This window comes from Loxodonta africana, chromosome 11 (assembly GCF_030014295.1).
Source record: "Loxodonta africana isolate mLoxAfr1 chromosome 11, mLoxAfr1.hap2, whole genome shotgun sequence".
Classification (NCBI taxonomy): domain Eukaryota; kingdom Metazoa; phylum Chordata; class Mammalia; order Proboscidea; family Elephantidae; genus Loxodonta; species Loxodonta africana.
In genome coordinates, this window is record NC_087352.1 from 19,408,012 (window position 1) to 19,420,876 (window position 12,865).

The 12,865-nt window shown below is 44.0% G+C and overlaps 1 pseudogene; it reads right to left on the reverse strand.

The window, feature by feature from the left end:
• Positions 1 to 2,039: 2,039 nt before the first annotated feature.
• LOC111747578 (sialic acid-binding Ig-like lectin 6) lies at positions 2,040 to 5,142 on the reverse strand (annotated as a pseudogene).
• Between the last annotated feature and the right edge of the window lie 7,723 nt (positions 5,143 to 12,865).

Sequence of the window (12,865 nt, forward strand, 5' to 3'; positions counted from 1 at the left end):
AACCCTATGGGAAAGCTCTACTCTGTCACGTTGAATTGAAACTGACTCGATGGTATCCTACAACAAGAACACATACGAGAGGTGATGGGAACAGGGTGCATTGAGGGAGACCAGCAGGAGCCTGTATCAGACCTGGCCCTTGCTCTCGGGGAGACGCTACGGTGGCAGGGGACAGCCCTGTGTTTGCAATTATGACATGGTGAACCTCACAAAACAGGGATGTACCCTGGGATGTGGGGACACAGAGGAGAGGGTAACAGCATCTTGCTGGGAAGGGGTGGTCATGGTTTTCACAGGGAAAGGATAATATTTCATTTGCGTCTTGAATAATGAGCATGATTTTGCCAGTAGAAGTAGTGACCTAGTTAGTGGCAAATCCAGAGGAGGGAACATTGTCACTGCTGTTCGGGACCTGTTTAGGGAAATGAAGAACAGTGAGGTGGACCACAATGCAAAGGCATGGAGGGGAGGAAACAGATGGGAAAGGGCGTGATACCACGCCAAAGCATTTGGTGCTTTCTCCAAACATAGGGAGCTAGCTGAGACATCTAAAGTATACAAATGATGGAGGGACTAAACAATAATTATTTCCAGAAGATTTTCCCAGTGACCTGTGTTGAGAAGAGATGGCGGTAAGAATGTGAGGTGGGCTGAGGGATCCAGGAGAGAGTTGATGAAACTTCAGTGAGCAAAGGAGTAAGATAAGCTGAAGGAGACCAGTCTGACTTCTATCTAGAAAGAAGGATAGACAGAATTTGATAATTTATGAGTTCCAAGGAATGAGACTAAAGGGAAAATAACTCCCAGACTCCAGATGTGGAACTCTTAGGTAGAGAATGCTAAATGTGAATGCTAATAGGTAAGGGCCTAAGGGTGGTGTCCAAAAGGGGTAATGCTGAATGGGAGGTTTCCCTATCACTCACCCATGATCCTGAACCCAAGACCAGGTTCATTTCATTCTTGGCTTCCACTGTCTTAGCTGATTTCTCCCTCTGAGTCTTCACTCTGAGGGAAGATCCCAGGGCTTTTCAGCCTTGCAATTTGGGACCTGGAGTAGGAAGACCATCCCTCTAGTACCTGTGACGAACATGGAAATGGTGACTGGGATAGATGGAGGAGGGTCTAGTCTCCAGGTGCTGCTCCTAACTCAAGAGCTGGACTAGAAGTTTGGGAGAGACCCCACATTGGCCCAACTGATTACAGGTGGAAGTTTCCTTCCCTTCCAAACACTTCAGGTTCTTCCAGAACAGGTTTTCTGAAATCGTACAACCTACGCATCCTCTCCAACCCAGATGTATCCCTCCACCCCAGGAGCCCATTCACTCTCACCTGAAGATGAGAAAAGGCAGAGACAAAGCAGGGCCATGCTGCAAGCTCTTCCACAAACTCCTAGGACTTCTGAACCTGACCTGGGTTCTGGTTTCCCTACAGATAATTTGAGGTTCAATTAAATGCCAATCCCAATGCACATTATCCTCCCAACCACCCACTCCTCTCTGCCCTCAGTTAGTGTGTCTGATGCCCACCCAGGACTCAGTCACTTGGCATCCCTTTGCTCTGTAGACCCTGAGCAGCCTCTTCACAGCACACCACACATTCCCACCAGCCAAAGGACTGAGGGTCTTATCCCCAGCCACTTCTGTATTGGCCTTGGGTGCCTCTCCTCCATGCTCCATCTCTCTAGGGATGAGGCTCTTCTTCCCTTGAAGGCACTTGACCTGGTGGCAGCAGGACAGTGATGCTCTGGTCTCCATGGACATTCTGGGCCTCACAGCAGAGTCTGAGGCCAAGGCTGAGTTGAGCACTGAGGCTCAGGTGCTGTTGGCCCAGGGCCCAGACAAGCTGGAGGTGACTGTGAAGGAGGTGTTGCTGCTATTTCCCTTTACCGTCCCATCCCCAACCCTCCAGTGCAAGGAGGGGGCCGGGCTAGGCTCCAACAGAGCAGCTGCAGCACAGATCCTCGGCCTTCCAGGAGCAGAAGGGACTGAGATGCTGTGGGGAATCTTTGGGGATGAAGGAGAGGGCTCAGCAGGGGACCTCTAAGGACATGGAGTCCTTCCCCAGATGCCTCCAATCTGACAGTGAAAAGAGACATTCAGAAGAACCTGCTGGGAGACCAGCTGGTTTTTAGCTCAGCAGGTGAGCACGCCTTCTTCTGCAGTCCCTGGTTGAGCCAGCTCCATGTATCCAGTGTTGGAGATGAGGGTGGTGTTCAGGGTTGAGGACTCTCAGATCCAACTTAGCTCTGCAGGGGGATTGCTGTCAGTAACACAGACCATGCACAGGTACTGGCCCTCCAGTATGAGAAGAGATGAGGCATTTCCCAGGATCTTGAGGGCTTTGGGAGAGAGAGAAAAATATGGAAAGGGAGAAAAAGAAATACGGAGAGAGAGAGAGAGAGGAATATGGAGAGAGAGATGAAGAAACACAGAAATACGGAGATAGAGAGATGGAGAGAGAGAGAGAGAGATGAAGAAAGAGAGAAATATGGAGAGAGAGAGAGGTAGAGAGAGATGTGGAAAGATAGAAAGTGAGCACTATGGAATGCTGACAGCCCTGTCCTCCTCTCTGCCAGGATCAAGCCTAGTGTCCTTCTCCCTCTGTGGTACCCACACTAGCCCTGGGGGCGTGGGTAGAATCCAGGCCTCAGGCCTTCAGAAGAGGCCCAGATCATTTTTCTAGAGTTTCCACAGCTGTCTGACTGATGGAGGACAGAGGACCTCAAACAGGCATACAGTAGACAAATGCAGTTAATGGGCTAAGGAAAAACTCAAGGAACACCAGGAGAAGGAAAAACATTAGAGAAGAGGGTGAAGTGAGAGGGTAGGACGGGTTCTGTTTGAACTGGCAAAAGAGAATTGTGGATGAGCAAAAGACTGACTTCCAGAGAGAAAAATAGAGAGAGAGGCATGGAGAGAGAAAGAGATGAAAGAAGACAGAAATACGGAGAGAGACGTGGAGAGAGATATAGGGAGAGACAGAGGACTGAGTACTATGGGATGTTGACAGCCTTGTCCTCCCCTCTATGCCCAGGTCAAGCCTGTTGTCTTTCTCCTCCCATGATGTCCACACTAACCCTGGGGAGGCCTCAGGCCTTCAGGAGAGGTCAGGATCATTTTCCTAGGGTTTCCCTAGCTGTTCGACTGGTGTAGGACAGAGTGCCTAGAACAGGCATACAGTAAACAAATGCAGTTAATGGGCTAAGAAAGAACTTAAGAAACATCAAAACCAAAAACATCAGGAGGAAGAAAAACATCAGAGAACCGGGTGAAGTGAGAGGGATAGGACAGCTTCCGTTGGAACTGGCAAAAGAGAATTGTAGGTGAGCAAAAGGTTGACTTCCAGGAGTTGACAGGATTGGGGGCTTTCTCCCTCTGTTCTCCTTCATCAGCTGATGTTATAGATTGAATTGTGTCCTCCAAATATATGTCTTGAAAATCCTAACCTTTGCCTGTGGTTATAATCTCATTTGCGAGTGGGCTGTGTTTGTTATATTAATTAGGCAGAATTAGGTTATGTCCATGGGGCCTAGGTTATGTTTGTTATGTTAATGAGGCTGGATTAGGGTGTATCTGGAATCAAGCTCTTCTGAGATATAAAAAAGATTAAACAAGCAACCTAAGTTGCGGAGATGGGGGAAGAGAGATGCCAAGTCACTTGAAGATTGCCCAGGAACAGAAGCTCGAAGAGAAAAGGACATGAGCAGAGCCAAGCCAAGAGAGAAAAAGCCTTTCCCTGGAGCCGGCATCCTGAATGTGTACTTCTAGCCTCCTAAATAGTGAGAAAATAAATTTTTGTTTATTAAAGGCACTCACTTGTATTTCTGTTATAGCAGTGCTAAGTAATTAAGACAGTTGGTTTCTCACACGACACGCAATTCTTGGTTAGTTGGAGCTCTGAGACCTAAGGTCTGTCCAGAGCTGCCAGAGACTTCACTTCTACCCCAGCCCTGGAGAGGAGTGGCTCCTTCCTACCTGTGCTGTTTCCTTGGAAGACTGTGATGACCATGTTCTGTGGAGCATCTGGGATAGAAGATGTGGCAGCCTCATCATCCATGGTGAGAAATGAGTGGGCATTGGGCCTTTCCCTCAGAAGCCATGGAAACAGTTAAGAAGGCTCCTTCCTGCTTGGCTACCTGGTCCCAGGTGCCAAGCCCAGGCACAGCCCCACCATGGCCCCACACCCTCAGCAACCCAGGCATCCCCACCCAGTGCTCACAGGAGACATTGATGTGGATGGTCCTCTTCAGAGTCACACCAACTGCAGAGAGGGTCACCTGACAGATGAGGCTGGTGGCATGGTCCCGGGGTCTTGGGGAGAGGGTGAGCACTGAGGAGAGATGGGTCCGGAGACCCAAGGAGGTGAGGGTGGCTGAGTTCCAGGAGAAGATGGGGGATGTCCCCTGCTCATAGGCCCAGGCCACAGTGCAGGTCAGATTCCTGGGGTGGCCAGACTCCAGGATTCCTGGGATCTGGATGTTGGGTGATTGAGTCAGGGCTAGGAAAGAGAGAGAGATCAGAGCCCCTCAGTATGTTGTCAGCCAGCCCCCAGGGTCTTGTCATGACTGTCTCTACCCCCATAAGGAGCAGAACCATCTTTTTTCTACTTCTGGTGCACCACACCCTAGGGCCTTTTCCTGCGCCCCTACCATACCTGTCACCTTCAGAGAGAACATCTTATCTTTATATGAGTATCTCTAAAAGTAACTGTCCATTACAAGGAAGTACATCCCATTGTCTGCCATGTTGGCGTCTCTGATGCTCAGGGAGCAGTTGTTGACCAGGGAGTCACTGAGGAGGATTAATCGCCCCTGGGTCATTTCCTGCTTCTTTCGTCCTTGTTGGTTTGTGGCCACTGGAAGATCACAGTGTGTATCTGACCCTTACCAGAACCAAAACACGGAGTGGTATCCATAGGAACCCCTAGGGTAGGAAAATTTACAGGTCACAAGGAAACACGGGCCGTCTTGCACTGTCACAGGTTCCTGTGTTTCCAGCTTGATTCTCCAACTCTGAGTCAGGGATCCTAGGAGAGAGATAGACTCAGCTTCAAGCTCCAGGACCTCCCCTGAGCAGAACCCATCACCCCCTCAGCCCACTCACCTCCCCACAGCGGGGGCAGCAGCACTGGCGGCGCCAGCATCTCTGGCCCCTCCCTAAGACAGTCTGCCGTGTGGAGTCCCTCCGAAAGGGAAAAGTAAAGCCAAAGATGCAGGGGGGCAGAGAAAGCTGAGGTAGGAAGACAGTGATGATAACAAAATGTAAAGAAAAACCTGCAGAGAAGGAACTTTAGACTCTGTTGGGACTGGTTGTTTCAGATTATCCAATTCCATTTCTGCACATCACATTTGAACCCTGAGGTTCAGGGAAGGCAAGAGGCTTGTCCTGCATAAGGCAGGAATGAAAGACAAGAGCCCCCAAGTCCTGTCTCCTGGTCTTGTGCACGATGGTCTGTTCTGGGGAAGTAGTTATCACCTGGCCAGATGCCTGGGAGTCACAGCCTCTGGACCCTCGTGAAGGTCAGCCTGCCGGGGTGGGACTCAGGATGGCCTGTCTGAGTGTCAGAGGCATAGGAGAAGAATTTAGATGAGGTGAGGGAAGCAATGCTTCACTCACTGCATTCATTCATTCACAAACTAGGGGCTTGTTATGGACTGAATTGTTTTCCCCAAAAAGATATCTTGAACTCCAAACCTCTGTTCCCTAAGAACCTGGCATTGTTTGGAAATAGGGTCTTTGAAGATGTTATCATTTATATTCCCATGAGGTCATAGTGGAATAGGGTGGGTCCTAATCCAGTAGGGATGTTGTCCATACAGAAAAGAGGAAGAGACATGGAGAGACACAGAAGGAAGATGACCACCTGAAGATGGAGGCAGACATTGAAGTGATATATCTATGAGCTAAGAAATGTCAAAAGTAGCCAGCCATCACCAGAATCCAGGAGACAGTCATGGAACAGATTCTCAGAGCCTCAGAAGGAATCAAGATGGCCAACGCCCTGATTTTGGACTCCCAGCATCCAGAACTGCGAGCCAACACATTTCTGTTGTTTTAAGCTATCCGTTTGTTGAACTTTGTTATAGCAGCCCTAGGAAACTAATACCTCCTCTCTCTAGGGATTTTTCCTGGGGCCCCTCACTACTTATCATATCCAGAGACAGTGTCATATATTTGAAACTATATTTCACAAAATGTCTCTCCATCTAAAAGGAGTGTGCCCTACTTTTCCACATCATGGAAAATCTGATGCTCAGAGAGGATAATTCTGGGTCTTTGTGTTGCTAAGGGGGGAGTGAATGTGCCCCAGGTCCACTGTTCCACATTTGTTTGATGTTTACGTCAAAAGTGTGTAAAAGAGACCTAATGAAGACAACAACTGAACACAATACGTGGTCCTGGATTCCTTATTGGATTGGACAAATGCAGTAAAGGATATTTGGAGATCAACTGGAAAAATTTTAGTATGTGTGAGTATGGACAGAGGAATAGATGAGAGGGAAGTTTACTAAGATTGAAAGTCCAGGATCATTAGCTAGAAAAAACAGGCCAGGAAGCAGAGCCAAGATGGCGGAATAGACAGACGCTTCCTTGGAGCCCTGTTTACAACAAAGACCTGAAAAAACAAGTGAAAGGAGTATATTTGTGACAAGCTGGGAGCCCTGAGCTTCAAAGGCTAGCTTAGACAATGAACTGAAGGGCAGGGGAAGGACAGACCATTCAGAAGCAGAGAGGAGTTACCGGACCTGAATCACGGGGAGCCATCAGGCACCATTCCTGGAACAGCTGGGGCAGAGGCGGCGGCAGCGGCGGGGGCAGGCTGGTCCTAGCATTCCGCCGCTGTTTCCTCAGGGAGAAGCAGCCAGCCACACAGCCCACTCACACCTCCGGAACCTGAGCAGAAGGGCGTTCTCTGCAAAAGCTAAGTACTTGCGTATATTTTACCACGCCTTCCCACCACCAAGCCAGCTTCAGCAGCTGAATCCCCAGGCCTGAGATACACCCTGATGAGCACCTGCAGCCGTCCTCCTGGCCTTGGGAAAGGAAAAAATTTGCAAATGGGGGGAAAAGATAATTTGCTAGCTCCATTAACTGGGGGAGCTCAGTACAGAAGCAACTTCTGCCCAGGAATAAACCGTCTGTGGACCTTGAGCATCTTTCCCTTCTGCATGGACCTGTGTGGGCCTATTTTGGGAGAATAGGCCCTTGTTGGCAAACTCCAACCATTTCAGCGGTGTGGTGGAAAGGTGGGTGTTTGACATTTGACATTGCTTTGCCTATTAAACAAGGTCCTCACCTACCCACATCAGGAACCTAAGGACTGGTAGCTCCACTCAGGTCACCAAGCCACCGGCGACAGGGGTCCAAAGATAACTGGTACCTCCCAGTCCTTACAACCAAAAACTTTGGGTGCCCATGGTTCCTCTGCAGAACCCACCCACCAGTATGCTCTAGGGGACAGAGACACGTTTTCCTCAGAGACACTTGGGGGTCAGTTCTCAGCCCCCTGCCCCGTTCAGAGCGTGACCCCCTGCTGCAATCAGATACGGGTATATACGCCAATCACCCCTGCCCCTCTAAGACTGTAGTACAGAGCCTGTACCACACACTTGATATCAGCTACCTGGAAACCTGAGCTGAATTCATACAAGAAAACTGAATGGACTCCTAGACTGATATACCTCATAACAGCTCTAGCCAGCTGGGGACAGGACACCAGAGCTCCAAATGTGAAAATAATCAAGCTAGCTCACGCAAGCAACCCATGGGGTATGGCAAAACAAAACAAAGCAAGCAGCTATGACACAGTAAGCAAACATAAACTAATACAATAACTTATAGGTGGCTCGGAGACAACAGTCAATGTCAAGCCACATACAGAAACACACCATGATCACCTCAACAGGCTCGCAATACAAAGAACCCAGGGATCTTCTAGACGAAAGTGCATTCCTGGAATTACCAGATGCAGAATACAAAAGTTTAATATAGAGAACCCTTCAAGACATCAGGAAGGAAAAGAGGCAATATGCAGAACAAGCCAAGGAACACACAGATAAAGCAACTGAAGAACTCAGAAAGATTATTCAGGAACATAATGAAAAGTTTAATAAGCTGGAAAAATCCATAGACACACAGAAATCAGAAATTCAGAACATTAACAATAAAATTACAGAATTAGATAACTCAATAGAAATTCAGAAGAACAGAATTGAGTAAGTAGAGGCTAGAAATTCTGAACTCAAAGATAAATCACTTGGCACTAATATATTTGAAGAAAAATCAGATAAAAGAATTTTAAAAAATGAAGAAACCTTAAGAATCATGCGGGATTCTATCAAGAGAAATAACCTACAAGTGATTGGAGTACCAGAACAGGGAGGGATAACAGAAAACACAGAGAAAATTGTTGAAGATTTGTTGGCAGAAAACTTCCCTGATATTGTGAAAGATGAGAAGATATCTACCCAAGATGCTCATCAAACTCCACATAAGGTAGATCTTAAAAGAAAGTCACCAAGACATATTATAACCAAGCTTGCCAAAACCAAAGTTAATGAGAAAATTAAAAAAGCAGCGAGGGATAAACGAAAAGTCACCTACAAAGGAGAGCCAATAAGAATAAGCTCGGACTACTCAGCAGAAGCCATGCAGGCAAGAAGGCAATGGGATGACATATTTAAAAAATTGAAGGAAAAAAATTGCCTCCCAAGAATCATATATCCATCAAAACTGTCTCTTAAATATGAAGGTGAAATTAAGACATCAAAATAAAATACAAGAAAAAAAATAGAGACTCAGCAGAAACAAAATTAACAACAATGAATATGAGGAAAGGACAATATATAAAGATAAGCTACTCAGCACAAAAAATTAAGTGGGAAAAAGAAACTGTCAACAACACACAAAAAAAGACATCAAAATGATAGCACTTAAAAAAAAAAAATTCATACCTACCCATAATTACACTGAATGTAAACAGACTAAACGCACAAATAAAGAGACAAGGAGTGGCAGAATGGATTAAAAAACAAGATCCATCTTATGCTGTCTACAACAGACAAACCTTAGACTTAGAGACACAAACAAACTAAAACCCAAAGGATGGGAAAAAAATATATCAAGCAAAAAACAATCAAAAAGGAGCAGGAATGGCAATATTAATTTCTGACAAAATAGGCTTTAAAGTTAAATCCATCATAAAGGATAAGGAAGGACACTATATAAGGATTAAAGGGACGATACACCAAGAAGATATAACCATATTAAATATTTATGCACCCAATGACAGGGCTGCAAGATACATAAAACAAACTCTATCAGCATTGAAAAGTGAGATAGGCAGCTCCACAATAATAGTAGGAGACTTCAACACACCACTTTTGGTGAAGGACAGGACATCCAGAAAGAAGCTCAATAAAGACACGGAAGATCTCAATGCCACAATCAACCAACTTGACCTCGTAGACATATACAGAACACCCCACCCAACAGCAACCAACTATACTTTCTTTTCTAGTGCACATGGAACATTCTCTAGAATAGACCACATATAAGGTCATAAAGCAAGCCTTAGCAGAATCCAAAACATTGAAATATTACAAAGCATCTTCTCTGACCATAAGGCCATAAAAGTGGAAATCAATAACAGGAAAAGCAGGAAAAAGAAATCAAACACTTGGAAACTGAACAAAACCCTGCTCAAAAAAGACTGGATTCTAGAAGACATTAAGGATGGAATGAAGGAATTCATAGAATCCAATGAGAATGAAAACACTTCCTATCAGAACCTTTGGGACACAGCAAAAGCAGTGCTCAGAGGCCAATTTATATCAATAAATGCACACATCCAAAAAGAAGAAAGGGCCAAAATCAAGGAATTATCCCTACAACTTGAACAAATAGAAAGAGAGCAACAAAAGAAACCCACAGGCACCAGAAGAAAACAAACAATAAAAATTAGAGCTGAACTAAATGAAATAGAAAACAGAAAAACAATCGAAAGAATTAACAAGACCAAACCTGGTTTTTTGAAAAATTCAACAAGATTGATAAACCACTGGCCAAACTGACAAAAGAAAAACAGGAGAGGAAGCAAATAACCCGAATAAGAAATGAGATGGGCGATGTTACAACAGACCCAACTGAAATTAAAAGAAACATATCAGATTACTATGAAAAACTATACTCAAACAAATTTGAAAATCTAGAAGAAATGGATGAATTCCTAGAAACACACTACCTACCTAAACTAACACAAACAGAGGTAGAACAACTAAATAGACCCATAACAAAAGAAGAGATTAAAAAGGTAATCAAAAAACTCCCGACAAAAAAAAACCCTGGTCCGGTCAGCTTCACTGCAGGGTTCTACCAAACTTTCAGAGAAGAGTTAACACCACTACTACTAAAGGTATTTCAGAGCATAGAAAAGGATGGAATACTACCAAACTCATTCTATGAAGTCACCATATCCCTGATACCAAAACCAGGTAAAGACACCACAAGAAAAGAAAATTGTAGACCTATATCCCTCATGAATGTAGATGCAAAAATCCTCAACAAAATTCTAGCCAATAGAATTCAACAACATATCAAAAAAATAATTCACCATGACCAAGTGGGATTCATACCAGGGATGCAGGGATGGTTCAACATTAGAAAAACAATTAATGTAAGCCACCACATAAATAAAACAAAAGACAAGAATCACATGATTTTATCAATTGATGCAGAAAAGGCATTTGACAAAGTTCAACACTCATTCATGATAAAAAATCTCAGCAAAATACCAATAGAAGGAAAATTTCTCAACATAATAAATGGCATCTATACAAAGCCAACAACCAACATCACCCTAAATGGAGAGAGCCTGAAAACATTCCCATCGAGATCGGGAACCAGACAAGGATGCCCTTTATCACCACTCTTTTTCAACATTGTGCTGGAAGTCCTAGCCAGAGCAATTAGGCTAGATAAAGAAATAAAGGGCATCCAGATTGGCAAGGAAGAAGTCAAAGTATCTCTGTTTGCAGATGACATGATCTTATACACAGAAAACCCTAAGGAATCCTCAAGAAAACTACTGAAACTAATAGAAGAGTTCAGCAGAGTATTGGGATACAAGATAAACATACAAAAATCAGTTGGATTCCTCTACACCAACAAAAAGAACATCGAAGAGGAAATCACCAAATCAATGCCATTTACAGTAGCCCCCAAGAAGATAAAATACTTAGGAATAAATCTTACCAGAGATGTAAAAGACTTATACAAAGAAAACTACAGTACACTTCTGCAAGAAACCAAAAGAGACTTACATAAGTGGAAGAACATACCTTGCTCATGGATAGGAAGTCTTAACATTATAAAAATGTCTATTCTACCAAAAGCGATCTATACATTTAATGCAATTCCGATCCAAATCCCAAGGACATTCTTTAAGAAGATGGAGAAACAAATCACCAACTTCAAACGGAAGAGAAAGAGGCCCCGGAAAAATAAGGCATTACTGAAAAAGAAGAACAAAGTGGGAGGCCTTACTTTACCTGATTTTAGACCCTATTATACTGCCACAGTAGTCAAAACAGCCTGGTACTGGCACAACAACAGATACATGGACCAATGGAACAGAATTGAGAATCCAGACATAAATCCATGCACATATGAGCAGTTGATATTTGACAAAGGCCCCAAAACAGTTAAGTGGGAGAAAAGACAGTCTTTTTAACAAATGGTGCTGGCATAACTGGATACCCATCCGCAAAAAAATGAAACAAGACCCATACCCCACTCCATGCACAAAAACTAACTCAAAATGGATCAAAGACCTAAATATAAAATCTAAAACAGTAACGATCATGGAAGAAAAAATAGGGACAACGTTAGGAGCCCTAATACATGGCATAAACAGTATAGAAAACATTATAAAGGATGTAGAAGAAAAACTAGATAAGTGGGAGCTCCTAAAAATCAAACACCTATGCTCATCCAAAGACTTCACCAAAAGAGTAAAAAGACTACCTACAGACGGGGAAAAAGTTTTTAGCTATGACATTTCTGATCAGTGCCTGGTCTCTAAAACTTACATGATACTGGAAAAACTCAACTGCAAAAAGACAAATAACCCAATTAAAAAATGGGCAAAAGATATGAATAGACACTTGACTAAAGAAGACATTCAGGTAGCTAACAGATATATGAGGAAATGTTCGCGATCATTAGCCATTAGAGAAATGCAGATCAAAACGACAATGAGATTTCATCTCACTCCAACAAGGCTGGGGTTAATCAAAAAAACACAAAATAATCAATGCTGGAGAGGCTGTGGAGAGATTGGAACACTTCTACACTGCTGGTAGGAATGTCAAATGGTACAACCACTTTGGAAATCGATTTGGTGCTTCCTTAAAACGTTAGAAATAGAACTACCATACGATCCAACAATCCCACTCCTTGGAATATATCCTAGAGAAATAAGAGCCTTTACACAAACAGATATATGCACACCCATGTTTATTGCAGCACTGTTTACAATAGCAAAAACATGGAAGCAACCCAGGTGTCCATCAATGGATGAATGGATAAATAAATTATGGTACTTTCACACAATGGAATACTATGCATCGATAAAGAACAGTGAGGAATCTGTGAAACATTTCATAACATGGAGGAACCTGGAAGGCATTATGCTGAGTGAAATTAGTTCTAAAAGGACAAATATTGTATAAGACTGCTACTATAAGAACTCGAGACAGTTTAAACAGTGAAGAATATATTCTTTGATGGTTAGGAGAGAGGGGATGGAGGGAGGAAGGGACAGGGGTATTCACTAATTAGATAGTAGTTAAGAACTACTGTAGGTG